The sequence below is a fragment of the Malaclemys terrapin genome, chromosome 4 (assembly GCF_027887155.1).
Source record: "Malaclemys terrapin pileata isolate rMalTer1 chromosome 4, rMalTer1.hap1, whole genome shotgun sequence".
Classification (NCBI taxonomy): domain Eukaryota; kingdom Metazoa; phylum Chordata; order Testudines; family Emydidae; genus Malaclemys; species Malaclemys terrapin.
Window position 1 is genome coordinate 40,720,892 of NC_071508.1, and position 19,641 is coordinate 40,740,532.

Below are 19,641 nucleotides of genomic sequence, written 5' to 3' on the forward strand. Positions count from 1 at the left end.
GAAAACTGAATCGGCTGTGGAGACTGAACTCTCTTTTGACCACTGCCCGAGTTCTCTCTGCGTCAGAGTGAAACCTACTCTCAGGGTTGTGTGAGGGGAAGTTTGCAGGGAGTCAAACCAGAGAACCATAATTTTGTCTTACCTATTGAACCAGAACTGAACTGAAAAAAAAAAATAGGTTACTGGTTAAAATTAAGGTTCAGCATTTTTTAAGCTCAATATTCAAAAAAACTACTGTGATCTTATTTTCAATTATAAAACAAGACAACAAAACAACATGTGATTGCTACCAGAGAGGCCAGCCCACAAGCGTGTGGGAGAGGGGACACTTAGGAGCTTGTCTGCATGCCTTGCGAGACAGCCGGAGAACCCAGAGAGACGCTGAACCATCTCTGAGACTCTCCTTGGAGAGAGGAGGTGGAATGCTCCAAGGTCCCAGAAGTTAGCAGTAACTCTTCAAGCCCAAGGAAAAAGGTAATGGCTCCCCAACCCTTCTGCCCTTAGACAGGCCTCCTTCCATCCATCCCCCACCCCGGGGCAGCTTCTCCCTCCCATTGCACCACATGAGGCAGGGCCCATGCCCCAAATTCAAATATATCCTTTCACTGCAGAGGTCCAATATGACAGAACAAAGATTAAAGGTGTTTTCATTTGCTTAGATCATAAAAAAATCGTGTTTGTTTGACAACAGAACACAGGAAAACTCATGTAAAGTTAAAAAAATGGTCAAATCAAAATAATTTCCATTTTAAGTTTTAACTGTCTTTTTCATTTACTTCCCCTGAGCTTGAAGTTTGATTTGAACCAGTAACCAAACCATTTTTATTTTTTTTTGGTGACTTGAGCTGGAACTTAACCTGAACACACTGAATGCAACTGCATCTGAATCAAACCAAAATAAATAAGGGTTCCTCTCCCTGACTGTACCAGCTTTGTGGGAAAACAGATAACGTCACTCTGCAGAGCTGTTACTCACTTTTCACTGACATTAAGTTCATCATTTAAAAGCCAGCAGGTCTTTCTGTTCATGCTGTAAACATTAGAGCAGTTGCCTTTCCCCCTTCAATACTTCTATTGTTTAGATTGCTGTGTTTTTAAATCTACAAGGGTGAACAGTCCTCACTTGGAAATATGGCATCTTAGTTAACTAGAGTAGCTTTAAAACATGTCTGAATTCAGCCAAAACGCTTTATAAATAAATAAAACCCTCTTTAACATTTTTTTAAAAATTGCCCCAGGCTGAGTTCATGTGTGCCAAGTTTTTGCTCACATCAGATTTTAATATCCAAGTTATAAACCCTTGGGGTGTGTGGAGGGGCGAGGGGAATGGAGTTTCTAACACAAATGCCAGTAGACATGTGTTTATAGTGGCAGCAGGACTGTAATAAACCCCATGTATTAGATTCCTTTATAACCAGCAAAGGTTCTTTCATTCTGCAGTCTCTCTAAGGGGCGAGGGGCTGGGGATGGGGAAGTGGTTCAATGGAGCTAGTGTGCAACAGGCAAACAATGCAAAATTTATTTGCACATCCAATGAAGCAAATGCCTACACATAAAAAAAGCAGAGAAATGACACAATCAGAAGTCTATAGCACTATTTACATAGTGTTCAGTCACCTCCAGCATTGGCCTCCCATAAATGCCAGGTGTTGTTGGCATGGGATCAAGGTCCTCTTTGTAGGAGGGTGGAGGCAGGAAAGATCATACATGAAACTAATGCATGTTACAGCAGTCAGGTGCTGTGGAAAGACTCTTGCCTGGTGATGTGGAAGGCAGCACATGAGCTGGATTCCCTCTCGTCACAGCTGCACAAAACCTATTTCCAGTACAAAGGATGCAGATTCAAGTTGAAATATTATTATTTTAAGCAGACTTTAATCCCTTTAGGCCAAAACTGCTCCAGGATATACAGGGCAAGCCCTAGGCAAAGATGTGGTTTGGCAATTTTCCATATCTCTGGTTGCTGTTTCCGTGATCTTCTCCTCCCACTAATCCACCTAACTCAGCAACCCACGCATTCTCCAATCTGTATCCTTCCCTATGTCCCTCTTTCAGCTCTGTCCTGTGTGGTGGGTGCCTATAGTTCCCAAATACACCCCAGAATCCTTTGCATCAACTGTGGCAGTACTTCAAAGAAGGTAGCAGGGGTTGGGTCAGCCAACACAAAGGAGTCTGGGATGCATCTGAGACGTACAAGAGTCCACCAAATGCCTTGAAGCAGAAGGGGCCACCAACAGCTGTCATTAAATTTTGGCCACATCCCAGGCAAGTCACTTCACTTCTCTGTCCTTCTGTTTACCCTTCCACTTTTTGTCTGTGGCCATATCTACACTAGGAAAAAAGGCGTGTTTAAAATCCCAGTGTAGACAAGACAAGCTGCAGTTTTAACATATTAACTGGCTTTGCTCATAGAGTTGACTCTGATTGGCTAGTGAGTGTTAAACACATTTTTTCTTAGTGAAGTCTAGGGTCTCTCTGGTCTTAGATTGTAGCTCATTGGAGCAAGCATTATCTCTTGCAGTGTGCCTGCACAGCATCTACCACAATGGGACCCTAATCCTGGTTGGGCGGGGGCTATATGTGCTACCATGATATAAGTAATGAAGAATAATAATCCAAACCAGAAGTGCCAAATAGGCCTCTTCCAGTTTTGGCGCCAACATCGAATGAAAACCTCAGGGACTAGTTCAGATCCAGAGATTCTAATTCAACCCCATTCCCTCTGGTTTTGGCACATCCCTACTATTAAACATGTTCTTTGTTACGAAGTGTGCCAGAGCCACCCCATCCCTGCATGCACATCACAGCTGGTCAAGGAAGCATGATTGTGTTGCTCTCCAGTGGTTGCAGTCCATAGACGAGATACAATAACAACTACATAAGCCTATTTTTGTCACCAGGCACTAGTACCTCATAAATACTGTAACTGACCCCACTGCAGGATGTTGCTGTGAGCACTGTGCTACACCAGTCCATCAGTGTTGGGTAGTGTAACGGGTGTGCCACAAACTTGGAGACAAGTGCTGGAGGGTCTTGTCCCAAGGTCGCCTGAGCCAGTGGGCACCTGGTGAAGTGAGCTCAGCTAATGTTCAGTAGGTCAAAGAATATATAATGCAAGATGGTTCGCCTGGGCTGTACTCTGCACAAAATAAATCAAGTCCCTGATTGCCCTAAGCAGAAAGTGCAGTCAGAGCTAAGCCTTTGACCTGGCCTGGCTTCTTGGGCTAAGGCAGAGGGAGAATCTGTGTGCTCCCCTCTCTTGGCTTCACCCAGAACTGCCATTTGATAGAAGCAGCCAGCCCTGTGTATCTGGCCTGCTGATTCCTGATGTAGGGTGACCAGATAGCAACTGTGAAAAAACAGGACAGGGGATGGGGGGTAATAGTCGCCTATATAAGAAAAAGTCCCCCAAAATGGGACCGTCCCTTTAAAAACAGGACATTTGGTCACCCTACTGATTGGCCTTTGCCTGCTTCCAGCCCATTTAGCTGCTGGAGAATCAAGTCTCACTGGCTTTCATTTAAAAAAAATATTCCAATATTTATCTTTTAAATCTCATTATTTTAAGCCAACAGTATTGCCAACCCTGAGCTGAATCCAGCAAACCACCCCCCCCCCCCCGCAAATAATGAGTGGCTTAAAGTCATGATTAAAAAATCACAAATGTTGTCTTCTTTCTATTTGCCTTCTTGTTTTTCAGCTGTCAGGGTGCATTCGCTTCACATTTATGAGCTTTTCTCAGCAATGATGAGGGCTCAAAACTTACTTTTTTTTTTAAATGAAAGTTAAGATTCTCATGTGCATTGATTCCAGCATCTGAGATCTTGAGAAAAATACTAAAAATTGTGGAAGTTGCAAGACTGAGTCAATCTCGTGATTTTGGGAGGAACACACTCGTGATTTTTGAACATTTGGCAATGCTGTGAGAATGACTGTATGAGATGCAAGATAAAAACATCATGCTCAGTGCATTTCAAGAGCATCATGCCAAGGTGAGTTACTGTGTAAGTGTTTGGGGACTGACTCACCCTCTGACCCCTAAAGATGGCCCCTCCATGTCTTTTCCTCTAAGTGTAAATATTTACAGAACATGTTCAGTGGTATTTAGTACTCTGCAAACATATTGTCAACAGCTCTATCCAGACTCTTCTCTAGTTGCAGCCTGAGAGTTGGCAGAGGCATGTCCTATGTGAAAGGAAGATTACAGAAAAAGTCAGTGGGCTAAACTCATTTTTGGTTTCAATGGGCTTCAGTGGAGTTACATTAGAAGCGAATCTGGCCCATTGAGAACTTTTAATTTTTATTTTGTAATGGGCTGTACTCACCCCATATAATCTGGACATTTGATGGATTATTTTCACTGATATGGAGAGGGAAGATAGGAACTGCTACCTCAGATCAAACCAGTGGTCCATCTAGTCCAGTATACAACAGGGGGAAAGGAACCACTCAATCCCAAGAGGCTTTTGGATCCTCCATGTGTAACCATTCCATTTTCAGGGGCCTCTTTTTGTTAGGGAACAAGCACACTGACTTAGATTTTTTTTCAAAGCAGCACATAGGATTTAGCCACAACTTCCATTAAACATAATGGAAGATGTGTGACTGAGTTCTCTGCACTGCTTTGAAAATCACTTTATTTTGAAAGCAAAGATCAAATCTTCCCTGATCAAGTCACCATCCTTTCTTGAAATAGAAGCACACTGTTTCCTTAACTCAAAAATATGATTTTTGGTCACTGCCAAATCCCCAGATAGGTTATAAGCTCAGATTTATATTAGAGCAATTTTTGTTTAAAGCAGCATCCTTAAAGAATCTCTTATCTTTTATTCAGACCAATCCCCTTGATTGCATGTCTTTACTCCTGTAATATCTGCTCTCCTGACAATTTGGAATAAATGCAAAACAAATAGAAGGGTAACACCAGTTAATCTCTGATTTATATTCTAAGAGAACCTGTTATTGCCAGCAGAATTTAGCACCCTAGCTTTTCACACAAGACATGTGGACTTGCACAGAATGTTGTAAAGACCTTTGAACACCTTTCAAAATAATGCCTTTCAGGGTGCTCAGAGTGTAATATACCAGCATAAATGACAGATAAGGAATGTGAATTACATGATGAGCTGAGGGACTTTGGTAACCTCACAATGCCTTTATTTGCATGATTATTGCTTCTTTTTTCAGTATGTTTGTCACTATATGAACAACAGAGTCCGGTGGCACCTTAAACAGTTTTATTTGGGCATAAGCTTTCATGGGTAAAAAAACTCACTTCTTCAGATGCATGGAGTGAAAATTACAGATGCAGGCATTATATGATGACACATGAAGAGAAGGGAGTTACCTCACAAGTGGAGAACCAGTGTTGACAGGGCCAATTCGATCAGGGTGGATGTAGCCCACTATATGGATTCTCCCCAGACTTAATTTCCAAACCTTTTTCCCCCTGCTGCTTTCCTCTTCCAGAGAACTGCTTTCCCCTCCACGGCTCTGCTCAGCAGCTCTGGATTATTTACCCTACTACACTGCATGGTCCTGCCAGATCATCTATCCCACTGCTCCACACAGGCCACTGGTTCATTTCTCTTTCAGCTGTCTCCCCTACTTCTCTTGCGCCCTCACCCCCAGAAATGGTAGGGAGATCTTTATAGTTGTCACTAGTGCATGTAATGATACACTTAGGTAATACATTTAGTCATGATTTAAAATATGTATAACATTGACCAGGCTAGCATTTTGTCTGCTTCATAAAATTGCCTGCTATAAAATTCTAGACGAAGTGCGTGAATGATCTCAGATTCAGCGCCACCACTGCAAGGTTAATGTAAACACCAATCAGTGTATGGTTTGAGATAGCTAGAACTAATTGCATTCTCCTTCTTGACATGTTTAATGTCACCGTGACTGTATATGGCATATCACACCATGGACTGTACCAGGCACTTGAAGTGGTCTGCTGAATTCACAAAATTCTTCTCTGGGCCATCTGGAAATGCATAAGGGAGTGGAATTTATAGAAAATGTGTTTGACCTAAAATGGACATATGTGGCTTAACTGGAGCCTGGTGTATTCTGCTATTCCATGGAATCTGTCTCTTGCTGCAGAGATTTGATCAGAACATTAGTTTTCATTAAGTAAAAAATTATGCTCCTAGACTTTATGGTTGTAAAGGAAACCATAACCAGCATGTAATCCAATGCAATGTTATCTTCCTGAGTCTGCAGAAATCCTGAAATGCTCCCTTTATATCAATGGGTTAAATTCTGAAAGCCAAAGATAATTTAAATGTCAGCAATTAACTGTGTCATTGCTGATTTTTTTATCAGAAACATCCAGCTAATGTGCTTATTGCACAAAGCCGAAATGCCTTCCATGCCACTTCAGGGCATGAAAGCTTCCAATGTCCCTAATAACTAGCCATCAGATGCAGTTATACACGGTTATATAAATCTTTGGTATGTCAAAAACTGAAAATATGGCAATTGAAATAACACAGGGTCTACTGGACCAATTGTATTATTCATTTTTAATGCAGTAACAGCTTCCATTCTTTAAAATTTTAAATGAAAGTGGTGCCAGAGACATTCCTGCTGCAGATTTCAGGGACCATGGTACAAAATGTAGGCCCAAATTGCTGCAGAGTACATGGTGCTTCAGCTTCACCACCACCTATACAACCTACAAATAAGATTGATGGAATGAGAACCTGTTGCACTGTGTATATTCCTAGGGGTGAACCTAGCAATTTGAACACATACTCCCCAACCTATTGCCCCCTTTCTCAATATTTCCTAATCTCCTGTGAAATTCACTTAAAATTTTGCTAGCATTTTATATTAGTATTAGACTGGAATCACAGGAAGCAATACCTTGAGGAGGTGGTGGGCATTGGAGTTAATAAGCTTTAATAGCTCTTACTAACTATTTAGAGAAATTCAGAAACACAAGGAGAAATGAAATACGTTTGTATGACTACATCTTCTTGTCTCCAAATTGTCCAGTGTATCCTAACTTGAACTCTAAGAGCAATATATTTTGTAATATGCAATGCACACTTTGGGTGCCTTACACATAATAAAAACATCATTTGTGACTGCCTTTTGTGAACACAGAAAATCTAATTAGTAGCTCAAAAGATGAAAAGTGTGATGAAATTAGTTTTTAATTGTTTTGATTCTGCAGAGAACATCAATTACTTCTGTATATTCTCATTCCTTCAGAAAAATGGTGGGGAAATTGCTTTATAAGTATTGGAATACACAGATAATTCATTAGCAGAGAGATCAAAGGTTTTCCCTAAAGAATTGTAAGTATGAAGGAGAGCTAGATTCTGTATGACAGCACAGGAGCAGGCCTTATGGGCTGTAGCTCCTTAAACCTTCAGTTTCCACTGCCTCCAATCCTGCTGCCAGTAGAAGGGTGACCTGGACAGATAGTGAGTTTTCTCTCTGGTCTTGCTGCTGGAGGGGAATAAACTGAGAGTTGCTATGCCAATACATGAGTACAGGTCACTTGTGCCTAAGGTGAAAATTCTTGCAGTGGAATCTGAGAGGTGGTGATATTTTGCTATAAAATTATTAATTAAACCAACACGAACAATCCCAAAGAGTTGTGAGCCACAGACTAAGCAGGTTAAGCTCTGACTGAAACCAATGGGAGTTGTGGGTACTGATGCCAGGGCTGAATTAGATTTAGTGCCCTTTGGGAATAACTGTGTATATTTTTAATAGTACAGTGTTTTGCCCATTCTGCCACAAATCCCTAGCTAGACTAAGGATGTAACAGGAGAAGCGGGAGCTGCGCTGTACCCAACCTCCTCGAAGCCTGGGTTCAAATGTCACCAAGGTCCACTCAGTCCTTCGGCCTCTGGGGCAGATAAAGAGGCTCCAGGGCAGCTGGTTCAGACCCTGGAAAGCAAAGTTGTGGCTGCGAGGCTCCTGTGGGCTAAGGCAGGGAGGTGTCCACCCCCGACCCCTGCGCTGCCAGCTGCCAGTGCCCAGCCTCGGGATCCCTGGGCCTCAGTGGCTCAGGGCTGGAGCGGCCAGCAGGGCAGAGCCGGATGTCATGGGCATCCTCCCCGCAGGCCTTTGGGGAGCCCCCTAGAGGATTCACCCAGTCCCCCCCCGAGAGCGAGCAGAGTGGGCGATGCCAGAGGGACGGGTGGAACCACCGGGATGCCGGGGGAGGGGGGTACTCAGGCTCACACCGCAGGGGTAATCGCCCCACCACATCCCCTGTCTCTTCCCCCCACCCCCGCTATCGCTGCTGTCTGCGCCGCAACAAGCATCCGCTTCCCAGCCGCGCGCGCAGCCCCGCCTTCTCAGGAACGTAACTTCTGACAGGGAAGCTGCGCGCGGCGGGGAAGAGGCGGGGCTAAAGTATGGGCTGGGCAGGGCCGTGGCAGGGGGACTGGAGTAGGGGCGTGGCCAAGGGCTGGAGGCCGTATTGGCAAACCGGGAAGTGGGCGGCTCGGCGCCGCGCAGGGGGCGGGGCCTGGCAGAGGCATGTGGCGGGGCCGGCGCAGCGCAGGGTTCTTCAATTCTAGCTCCACGTCCCCAGGCAGCTGCGCTGGAGTCGGAGCGGGGGCCGGGCACGCGGCTGCCTCTGGCCAGGTAAGTGCGTCCTGTGCCGCGGGAGAGGTGGGGAGCCCCATGCGGCTGGGCACCGAGCCGGGGGGGCCCGTACTCCTCCAGGGCCGGGTGCGCTGCTCCCGGGTCGGGGGAAGGGGGAGTTCTGCGCCCTGAGGCGGGGGCCGCTCCGTGTCTCCGCGCTGGGTGCCCCCTGCCCCAGTGGGCCGGAGCCAAGGCGGGCGCTGAGCGGCGGGTTTGGAGGGCGAGGCGTTTCGTGCCCCCTGGCTTAGCCCGCTCCATGTAGGAGCCGCCTGTCCCCGGCTCTGCGAGGGCGTGCCCGGGATTTGCACCACTGCTCCCTGCTTTGGCACGGGGCGGAGTTCGCGCTGCGTGTGAAGCTACCTGTCGCCGGCGGCTGTGTCTTCTCCCCACGGCGCATTGCTTCAGATGCGTGTCCTGGCCAAGCAACGCCAGGCCACCAGCCTGGCCCTGGGGGGCAGTAGACAGGACCTAGTGCTGGGTAAAGGTGGTCCGGAGACCGAAGTTCTCTATCCCACAAGCACAGGTGCTGCAGGGGTAGTGTCTGAGCAGCTATCCCTGTACCTCCACAGGGACCGGGTCCAAGTGTGTCCCTGGGCACTGAACTAGAAATACAACGTCTAGGAGTAGGTGGGTAGTTCAGGGTCTAAGCTCACTGATTCCTTGGCCCTCTTTCTTGAGACTGAAGATTGTCACTTAATATGGGGGCTTACTCCTTGTCTACACTAGAATTTACATTGGTATAATTTATGTTGCTCAGGGGTGTGGCTTATTCACACCTACAGATATATTGAGCTAAGTGCTGCTGTAGACAGTATTATGTCGGCAGAAGAGCTGATACCATCTCTTGTGGGAGGTAGAATAATTAAGCTAAGGGGAGAGCTCTTTCCAGTCACCTTAGAGCAGGGGTTGGCAACCTTCGGCATGGTGGCCCAACAGGGTAACCTGCTTGTGGGCCGCAAGACATTTTGTTTATGTCTGCAAGTACACACCGGCCCCAGCCCCCGCAGCTCCCATTGGGCAGGAACAGCGAACCGTGGCCACTGGGAGCCGCAGTGGGCTGTGCCTGCGCACAGTCAATGTAAACAAAATGTCTCGCAGCCCGCCTTGATGGGCTGCGTGCTGAAGTTTGCCAACTCCTGGCTTAGAGCACATTCACCAGAAGTTCCACTGCTGCTGAGCCTTAGTGACTATGGACACTTGACAACTAGAAAATGGGCAAAGACCAGGCCCAAGAGCAGTGCCGGCGCTAGACATAATCAGACGGAGTAATTGCTTGGGGCCCACTATTTGCTTTTTTTAGTATGTGGTTTTGGTGTGTGTGTATATGGGTATATATATAATGTGTGTGTGAAAATATTCATGCTTAGGAACCCCAATGAGCTAGCACTTCCTCTACCTAAGAATAAATTTGTGTGAAATGGATAGTTAGTATAGCTTGCAAATTCTGTTAAGCTTGTCTTATGTCAGCATGTGAATCCTGTGAAAATGGTTTGCCCTTCAGTTTTTGATTAGGGCTTTGCTTACTATCCAAGCAGTGTGTATTGCCCAGTTCTGACAGTAGGATTCTGACCTTTATCCTTTGAGGATGGGGTGATTTTATTCAGCTGATTTTTAAAACAAAACTAATTTTAAACTGATTATTTGGTAGGTGGTGTGGTCAGAGGTCCATTAACCAACTCCAGTGTCTAGGCAATTAAACCACAAGGTGTAAGGGTCTCAGAACAATGTAAATGTTTCCTCCTACCAGTACCAGATTGTGAACTCTATAGTTAAGACTGCAACTTAAATTATTTTCTAACACTCTGCTTTCACTTACATAGAAGATTCACAGAAGCTTTCTTTTTAGAAGGAAATTTTCCTTTTTTTTGGGTGGGGGGAGAAGATCTAAAGAAAATTCTTTCTTTTTTTTAGTTCCATTTTGAATGACTTGTAAACAGTGTTTCAATTTTTGTATTTCCTCAAATTGTCTGAACTTTAGAATTTTAGGCCCTATTTCTGCACAGACTTGAGCACGTGCTTAATTTTCTGAGTGAGTTTTCATGTTGAAACTAGTGGGACTACACATACTTATAAAGTTAAGCAGTGTTTAAAGCCCCAAATCTTTGTTGCTTTGGGGCTTTAAACTTCATGCAAAGCTAGTCCGTAATGAGGACCACCAGATGAGTAATGGATATCTTTTAAGCCAAATCCAGCCTACTGGGCTCCCAAGTCCTATCCTCCCAGATAAATGTGCCTGTCACATGTAGTACACACTCTGACTACCTTCCCACTAGAAGAGTACCTGAAAACATAGCCAACAACAAGTGCCTTTAGCAGATCGCTTCTACCAGTGGCTTAACAAACTTTTATGTAAGAATCCCTGGCATGCAGACAAAAATAGTGCAAAAAGCTTAATATCAAGTTCATGAAGGTCATGTCTGCACTACAGAGTTAAGTAGATTTAGTTTGTCAGCGATCATAAACTGCTGTAATTACATCGCTTGGGCATGTTCACACAACACTTCATGTGTTGGCAGACCATGTCCACAGTTGGTGCCCTAGCACCAACAGAGGGAGCAGTGCACCATGGGTAGCTATAAATTGCCACCTTCTCCTGCTAAGAATTCTGGGAATGGATCACAGTGCATCATGGAGGTGGGATCACTGCCCCCATGATGCAGTTTTCTCTGTCCCATAATTCCAAGGGCTTTTGACTGCATTTTTGCACTATTTTTCAACTGCCCCTGTAAACTTTGTGCTCGCCATTTCTGCCTGAAAGCATGGACCCTGCAGTGCTCGCCAGTCTTGTGAGAAGCGTTATGAACACAACGTGGCTAATCCTGCAGTATTTCATGAGCTGCAAATCTGAACAGGAATCCATGCTGCCTGCCCTGCTGTGTGCCATGGAAAGAAACAATTCAAGATTGATGTTGGTATTCATGGAGCAGCTACACACGGTGGACTGTTGATATTGGGCCCAGGAAACAAGCACCGAGTGGTGAGATAGGCTTGAGATGCAGGTATGGGTGGACGAGCAGTGACCGCAGAACTTTTGGATGCATGAAGCCACCTTCTTTGAACTGTGTGCGGAGCTTGTCCCAACCCTGCAAAATGAGAGCTCCCCTAATGGTGGAAAAGTGAGTTGCGATTGCTGTGTGGAAGGTGGCAACTCCAGACTGCTACTGGTCAGTTATGAATCAGTTTGGAGTTGGAAAGTCCACTGTGCGAGTTGCGGTGATGCAAGTGTGGAGGGCCATTAATCCCTTCCTGTGATGAAGGACTGTGAGTCTGGGCAATGTGCAGGAAATAGTGGATGGCTTTGTGGCTATTGGATTCCCTAACTGCATCGGGGCGATAGATGGCACACACATCCCAATTTTAGTCCCAGACCATCTCGTGATGGAATATATAAACAGAAAGTGCTACTTTTCTGTGGTATTGCAGGCACTGGTCGATCACCGGGATCGTTTCACTGACCTCAACGCAGGGTGGTATGGGAAGGTGCATGGTGCATGCATCTTCACGAACGCTGGCCTGTATAGAAAGCTGCATGCAGGGTCTTTCTTCCCAGACAAGAAGATTCCAATAGGGGATGTTGAAATGCCCATAGTGATCCTGGGAGCCCAGCCTACCCTTTACTTCAATGGCTCACAAAGCCCTACACCAGAAACCTTGACAGCAGCAAGGGGCATTTCAACAGGCTCAGCAGGTGCAGAATGATGGTAAAATGTGTATTTGGCAAATGAAAGGGCTGCTGGCGGTGCCTTTTTGGCAGATTAGACCACAGTGAGTAAAATATTCCCATGGTCGTAGCAACCTGCTGTGCTCTGCATAACATTTGTGAAGCCAAGGGAGAAAAGTTTCCCTGGGGTGGAGTGTTGAGGTGGATTGCCGGGCATCTGATTTTGAGTAGCCAGACACTAGGGCTATTGGAGTGGCTCAATGAGAGGCTATTTGGATCAGGGAGGCTTTGAAGCAGCATTTTGACAAGGAGCCCCAGTAATGTCTTTCTGTAATGAATCGAGGCATTGTTTACTTACCACCTTGAATGACCCCTGCAATGATTCCTGTTTTGAGCGTTAATTGTAGTCTGCAGATGTGCCAGTTGCCACTATGTCTGAATTTCTGTTGAAACCACCCTGTGTCGGTCACAAATCAAGAATCACTGTCTTGGTAAGATTCACTTTTTATTAAACCAGCAATACACAGATTAACATTTCTTACAAGGGACATGACAGTGAGCAGCACTCTGGAGTGAGGCTCTCACAGCTGCGTGTAAGTCCCGTGGTCATTATGGAAAATATCCCTAGGGGTGGAGAGCAAGGAGTACTGCAAAATGCTGTTAACGTGAGAGAAATGTGTGTGGAGAGTTTGGGGCAGGCAAGGAAGGCAGTTCTGTATGGGCTGCAGGGGAAGTCGAGCAAACATCTAGCGCAATCAGGGACCTCCAGCATCTCTGTTTGGTCCCCCATGAGCTTTATTATCTTCTACTGACCCTGACTCCTCTCCTGGCTATCTGTTTATAGTTTCTTGTTTCTTTTCTCTCTCCATGCTCTGTGCTTGCTATCGGCCTGATCTAATGTTTCAGAAATTACTGCAATCATGTCGTCCTTATTCCTCATTCACCTCCTTATCTGAGAGAGGTTCTCTGCTGGTGTGTAGGAGCTGGCTCTCAAAGGCACATCTGCAGAAGCGCAAAAAAAGTCAATATTGTGCGTGCATTTATAGTCTTGAATCATAAGTTACATACACATCTTTCTCACTTTCCATTGGCAAGCGTGCAGCACTGCCAGAGTACTACACATGGTGAATCCAGCCTGGCGGTGAGGGTGCCAGATGGGACAAAGGGTCTGTGTGGCTTCAGAGGGACAAAGGATCTGTATAAGAACCTGGGGACACCATTCTGAATACTGTCACCATTTTCCACAGGCAAGGACGATTGAAGCTGAAATCACACTACTGAGGGTAACCGAAGATGCAGTAGTGCATCTCATGCATGTGTGTGGCTTCAGACTGGGTCCCTATGCTGCTCACCTGTGTGGTGCCTTGGTTCCTCAAGAAGAAATTGCTGATTTTTTAACTGCAAAGTTTTCTACAGTGGGGGAACAAAGCAGCTTTGCCAAGGAACCTTCGGTAGAGAATTGCAGAGTATCTGCAGGAAAGTTTCCTAGAGATCTCTATGGAGGATTTCCAGGAGATCTGTGTGTGCATTAACAAACTTTTCCGCAGGGTCCCTACTGCATAGCTGCACAGGAGGATGCAAACAGTATCCAGTGTTGTTAATTTTGTTCCCTTCTCCCATGTGCACCATGTAACAAAATAAAGGATACCTCTACCTCATGTATTTGTGCTCTGTCAAATTAAAATGAGTACTTACTGGAGCTCCCCTCTCCTGCTTCGGGCACTCCGGAGCTGGACTGGCGGGGCTAGCTAGACTGCTCCGGAGTCAAAAAGAGGTCCTGACTGATCACACCACCAGATGAGCCTGTCGCCTGTCCCACATCCTCCTCCAACTTGACCTCCTCATCTGCCACTTCATCCTCAGAGTTAACTCCTCTCGCTGCTGCATCCAGTCCCCCTGATGTATCCATAGGGCTCTTGGTGATGGAGGTGGGGTTGCTACCAAGGATGGTCCTTTATCTTAGCATGGTTCTGCTGTGTGTCCCTTTTGTGTCCCTTCTCATCCATGCCACGAGCAACCTGCTAGTAGATGTCAAAGTTCCTACGGCTGGATTGGAGCTGTGACTGCGCAGCTTCCTCTCCCCACAGTTCCAGCAATTCCTGGGCTTTAAAGGGGGAGGGGTACATGTCTGTGTACCTGGCTGCAGGGCAGCGGAGTAAAAACTGCTTACCAGACCGGTCATGATGAGCATTGTGGGACACCTCCTGGAGGCCATGTAGGGTGACATAAACAAGCACGGTGTCTACACTGACACTGAGTCACTCTAACTTTGTTGCAAAAAGCTGTATGCCACTTGTCAAGGTGGCTTTATTATGGCAGTGTAGCAGGAGAGTTAAATTGGCGAGAGGAGTATTATTATATCGACAACCTGAAAACTGCAGTGTAGACAAGGCCTAAGAGTTACTGGAAGGGTGTCTTGCATAATGTTAAGTTGGCTTTTTCTTCACCTACCTCTTTATCATTGCTTCTCTGAATTAAAGCTTTCAATGGGTTTAATTGGACCCTGTACATGCCAGGAAGAAAAAGCTACAGGACTCTGCTAGACACGTAGTAGAAGAGCAAAGCAATTTTCAAAGCTTTTACATATAACATCATGCAGCGAGATTTCTTTGCTGTGGATTTCACTCTGACAACTTCACTGAATCTCTTAACTCAGCATTTTTCAAAGTTCGGGTTGTGACCCAGTACGGGGTCATGGCACGTCAGCACTGGGTTGCTCTGGTCAGCACCACTGACCGGGACATTAAAAGTCCCGTCGGCAGTGCTGCCCAACTAAGGCAGGCTAGTGCCTACCTGTTCCGACACCACACTGCGCCCCGGAAGTGGCCAGTAGTGGGTCCTTCCAGGGCACAGCACGGTCCATGGTGCCAGGACAAGAGGGAAGCCTGTCTCTGCACCCTGGCTGTGCCGCTGACTGGGAGCTGCTGAAGGTAAATCCCAGCACCTGCCCCAGCCCTGAGCACCTTCAAACCTTGAACCCCTTCCTGCACCCCAAATCCCTCATCTCTGGCTCCAGCCCAGAGCCTGCACCCCCAGCCCAGAGCCCTGACCCTAGCCCAACACCCTGCCCCAGTCCAGAGCTCCCTCCCACACGCTGAACCCCTCATCCCCCAGCTCAATTGGGTCGTGGACATCAACGATAGTCCCCAGAAAACAAGTTTGAAAACTACTGTGCTAGGGAATATCTTGCATGATTATGTCTCCAGGCACACAACAGAGACTGCTTCTTGTGTGAAATTTACTGTAGGTTCTAGTCTTTGATAGGTGCCTGTAGAAGACAGCATTTACTAAGTACATCATGCAAGTTAAAACAGGTCTGGGAAACAGGAAGTTCTGAGTTCTAATGATGGTTCTCTCAGTGACTTGCTGCGGGCCCTTGGACATTTTGGGGCTAATATTTAGCTGTTTCTTGAGAGTGTAATGAAGACTTGTTAAGGTCTGTAAAGCATTATGTGAGCACTAGCTATTTAGTTGTCCTCGGATACTATTGCAGGGGCTGCCAGGAGCGTACCTGGGTTGGACAAGCTGAGGCTAAGCAGCGTTACAGGACAGAGTTATGGTTCTTTGTGGAGCCTTTTTTGTTTGTCTTCACTTTCAAATGTTAGTTTTCTTATACCTGCAGCCTACCTGACAATGTCATTCTGAGTTAATGGATATGTATTGTAAACCTTAATAATGTCTTGGGAAAATGTTGAAATAACAGAGTTCCCCTCCATCCTCTCCCCAGCTCACATAAGTCAAGATGACCTGTGCAGATCATCTTGGATTTCCCTTCAAATTCTCCCTGGTCTAAGAATAACCCTAATACATTTTAGGCAGAAAGACCCTTTTCCTGAAAACTTAATGGGGGTAGGAGTCACAATCAGGGGAAATGGATCTCAGCCTTACCTAGTGTCAATATTTTGGCTTCCTAAACTTTCCCTCACTCTTCTCTCCTTACTCAAATGTTATGTTTCTGCTAACTTCTTTTTGCCTGGCTTCCTTGTTCATTCATGCAATGTGCCATAGGCTCCATTCATGGAGATGTTGCACTCAGCTATTGACCTTTATGATGTTGTCATCCATTACTGTGTACTTAGCCCTAGAAAGTTTGCTTTCCTCTAGTCATTCTTGGGTATAAACCAGAATCCAAATGAACAGAGAAACTTTGCTGCCTCCACAATAGTGTCCATACTATTGGAAGCATTGTTGGCTGTGCATCTAAGATCAGATTATCTTTGCCCCAGAAGATGGGGCCGACATATTGCTGATACTAGACTGATTTGTGGCAGTGTCATTGATACATTAATATTCTCCCTGCAATTTCAGTTGGACACTGTATTCTCTATTTCTTCTTGGTCTGTTGATGTGTGCTGTTAAGCAATGGCTGCTTCAGCTTCAGCAGTGGCTGCATTTCAGTACTGGGTGAGGTGGTCTCTCGGTAATTTAAAGCTGTTTAAGTGTGTTGGAATGTTAGACTTCTTTCTTTAGAAACCCTCAAAAAATTTTTTTTGGGGGGGCGGGGGGGGAACACTTAAAGGAGAGGGTCCCTGATACGCTCTTGTGCATAGTTCATGAAAGGCAACATGGTGTGAAGGAATGAACAGAGGACTGAGGGTCAGGAACTCCACAGTTCTAATTGCAGGTTTGCCATTCATTTGCTGAAGAAGCTAGGACAAGTCATTTCACCTCTTTGAACTTGTCTGGACTTAAACTTTTCTCAAATATCCTACCTGTACTACCACCCTACGTAGCCAAGAGGTTAAGGAGCAGAAGCATTAGAGAGGCACTGCAATTGCTCTTGACTATTGCAATAGAGAACAATACCAAAGTATCCTTTCCTGCCTGGCCCAAACAGTTTGCCAGGGTTCTTGGGCAGCAGAAAAAAATGGGAAGAAATAAATTTGAGGGTCAGTGGCCGAAAATGGCTGCTGCAATCTGACTACGTAAAAAAAAAAAAAAAAAAAAAACCTCTACAAGTGCATACCACTGTCACAAAGGAGACAAAAAGAGCTTCATCTCTGCTCCAGGGACAACAAAGTTGCACCTTCCTAGATGGTCTCGGTCATATGTGCAGCATGACACACAGTGCATATGTGTATCTTCAAGTTGCATCTGTTCAGTGTTGTGAATTTTGTTAAGGAGTTAGTTATGGGTTGGATCTGATTACCTGTCTGAAAAGCAAGTTAATCTTCAAAATTCAAGGCTGTAGCTGTGTGTGGTGTTTGTCCCCTTGTGCCTAAGTACATCTCTTGTAGCCTTAATTTGAGGAGCCTCAGATTACTGCATCTCCTATGTAGCAGCTCAGGCGCAGTGTGCGGGAACAGCTAAGTAAGGCTGTATTGGGTAGGCTTAGACTTGGTACTACAGTAACTCCTCGCTTAACGTTGTAGTTATGTTCCTGAAAAAATGCTACTTTAAGCGAAACGATGTTAAGTGAATCTAATTTCCCCATATGAATTAATGTAAATTTGGGGCGGGGGGGGGGGGGGGGTTAGATTCCAGGGAAATTTTTTCTGCCTGACAAAAGATTGTGTGTGTGTGCGCACACACACACACACACACACTCTTCAATACTGTACACAGCAATGATGATGAAGAAGCTTGGTTGAGGTGGAGCAGCACATAACAGTGTGGGAAGGGACAGCTGAACGGCCTGCTGGGTGGCTGCTGCTCAGGGAACTTAGGGGAGGGGGGAGCTGATAGGAGGGCCGCCGGTCCACCCTGGTTCCAAGCCCCCACGAGCTAGCTCCAACAGGCTGCTCTTTTTGCAAGCAGTGGACAAAGTAGGCGGCTGCCAAACATTATAAGGGAGCATTGCGCAACTTTAAACGAGCATGTTCTCTAGTTGATCAGCAACTTAACGAAACAACGTTAACGGGGACGACTTTAAGTGAGGAGTTACTGTACTAGTTTTTGAAAAATTAAATCAACCTAGACCTTTATTTTATATTTCTTTTGCATTTAATTTCCTTTTATTTTTTGCAAGCACCATTCACCCATAAAACTAAAATTCATCCCAGCTCTGTTCTAACATATTTGGAGGAAAGTGGGTGATCTGTTTGTTCATATGCTCACAGACTTCTTGTTTGCCTCCTAAAGAGAGAGGTTCATCAAACTTTCTTAATGACCTCCACTGCTTATGCTAATCATAATTGTCCCACTGTTACCTTGTGCCCCACCTGTCCGTTGTGTTACACATGAATGGTAAGCTTTTGGCACAGGACCATCTTTTTGTAGTTTGTATGGTGCATAGCACAAATGGGCTACAATCTCTGAGTTGGGCTTCTCGGTGCTTCTGTAATATGAAAAGTAATCATGAAAATTCCCAGAGACTGTTAGCACACAGGGGAACAGAACAGAACTTGAGAGTCTGCACTCTATAGGGTTCTCTTCCTCATTTTGCCACTGGCTTGCTGCCAGACCTTGAGCATCACTTATGCTCTCATTTAGCAGAACACTTGAGTGCATGCTTTAGGGTTTGCCTATACGCATAAGTTCGGTATAAAAAATAACTGTTAGACTGATGCAAATCCTTATGTGGATGCTTACCTCAGTTTAGCTTCCACTGTGTCCAAACAGGGGTAACACTGGTCTAGCTAAATCTGGTTTTAAATTGATTTAAGTTAAACCAGTGCAACTTCTGTGTGTAGACCAGGACATCTCATTAATTCAGTAGGATTTAAGCATGTGCTTTGCTGAATCCTGGCCTCCATCCCTTTCACTTGAATAACAGGATAAACTTTCCCCCACCTCCTCTCTTTTTGTAAAATGCTTTCATAGTCTGAGTGTAAGCATCACAAAAGTACAAAGTATTATTTTCAGGATTTATTCTGTGCTTGTACATGTTGAAAGACTTTAACTGTAGCTCTTCTGAATCCTAGCTCATGTTTACTTTGTTTTCCACTGCAGGCCCAATAAATTCCTCCTGCCAGCAAGAATGCAGTTAGGAGTGCATGCATTGTGAGTTTCCACCATCAAAAGGATTTTTGAGTCCATCTGGACCCACTCAGAACTGCTGTGGAACAAGTCCAAGGGGAGAGGGAAGTCCAACAGGAACTGGGTACACACACATGAATAAGTGTTTGGGTTGAAATTCATCCCTAATGGAGGAGAGGGGATTAATAGTTTGTATGAGTGTTAGTAAAGGCATACTGGTTGCAGAGAAGTAATTTGGGGGGGCCTGTGCATCAAGTCCAGGAAGCCATCAGAATGACTCCTGTGACATTCATCTGAGCTGCTTGCACTATATCCCAGCTTCTCAGTTTGCCTCAAGCCCAGAATGCTACTTAAACGTAGTGGGTGTTTTTTAGGTATTAAAAACACAAGGAAAGTAGAACAGTCTTTCCTAGAAGTTTTTCTAAAACTGCTTTAATGATCCTTTG

General features: G+C 45.4%; 1 protein-coding gene across 5 annotated transcripts in view; it reads left to right on the top strand.

The window, feature by feature from the left end:
• Positions 1–19,641, top strand: part of C4H11orf24 (chromosome 4 C11orf24 homolog) — a 93,143-nt gene that overhangs the window by 11,788 nt on the left and 61,714 nt on the right. The window contains exons 1-2 of one of the 5 annotated variants that reach the window (XM_054028038.1): positions 460–474; positions 3,814–3,992. The exons of 1 other annotated variant lie outside the window; for it this stretch is intronic. The gene's annotated coding sequence lies outside the window, so the exon portion shown is untranslated. Of the gene's footprint in view, positions 1–459; positions 475–3,813; positions 3,993–8,523; positions 8,617–19,184; positions 19,220–19,296; positions 19,320–19,641 lie in introns of those variants that run through there. 3 more of the 5 variants (XM_054028035.1, XM_054028037.1, XM_054028039.1) reach the window with 3 other exon arrangements.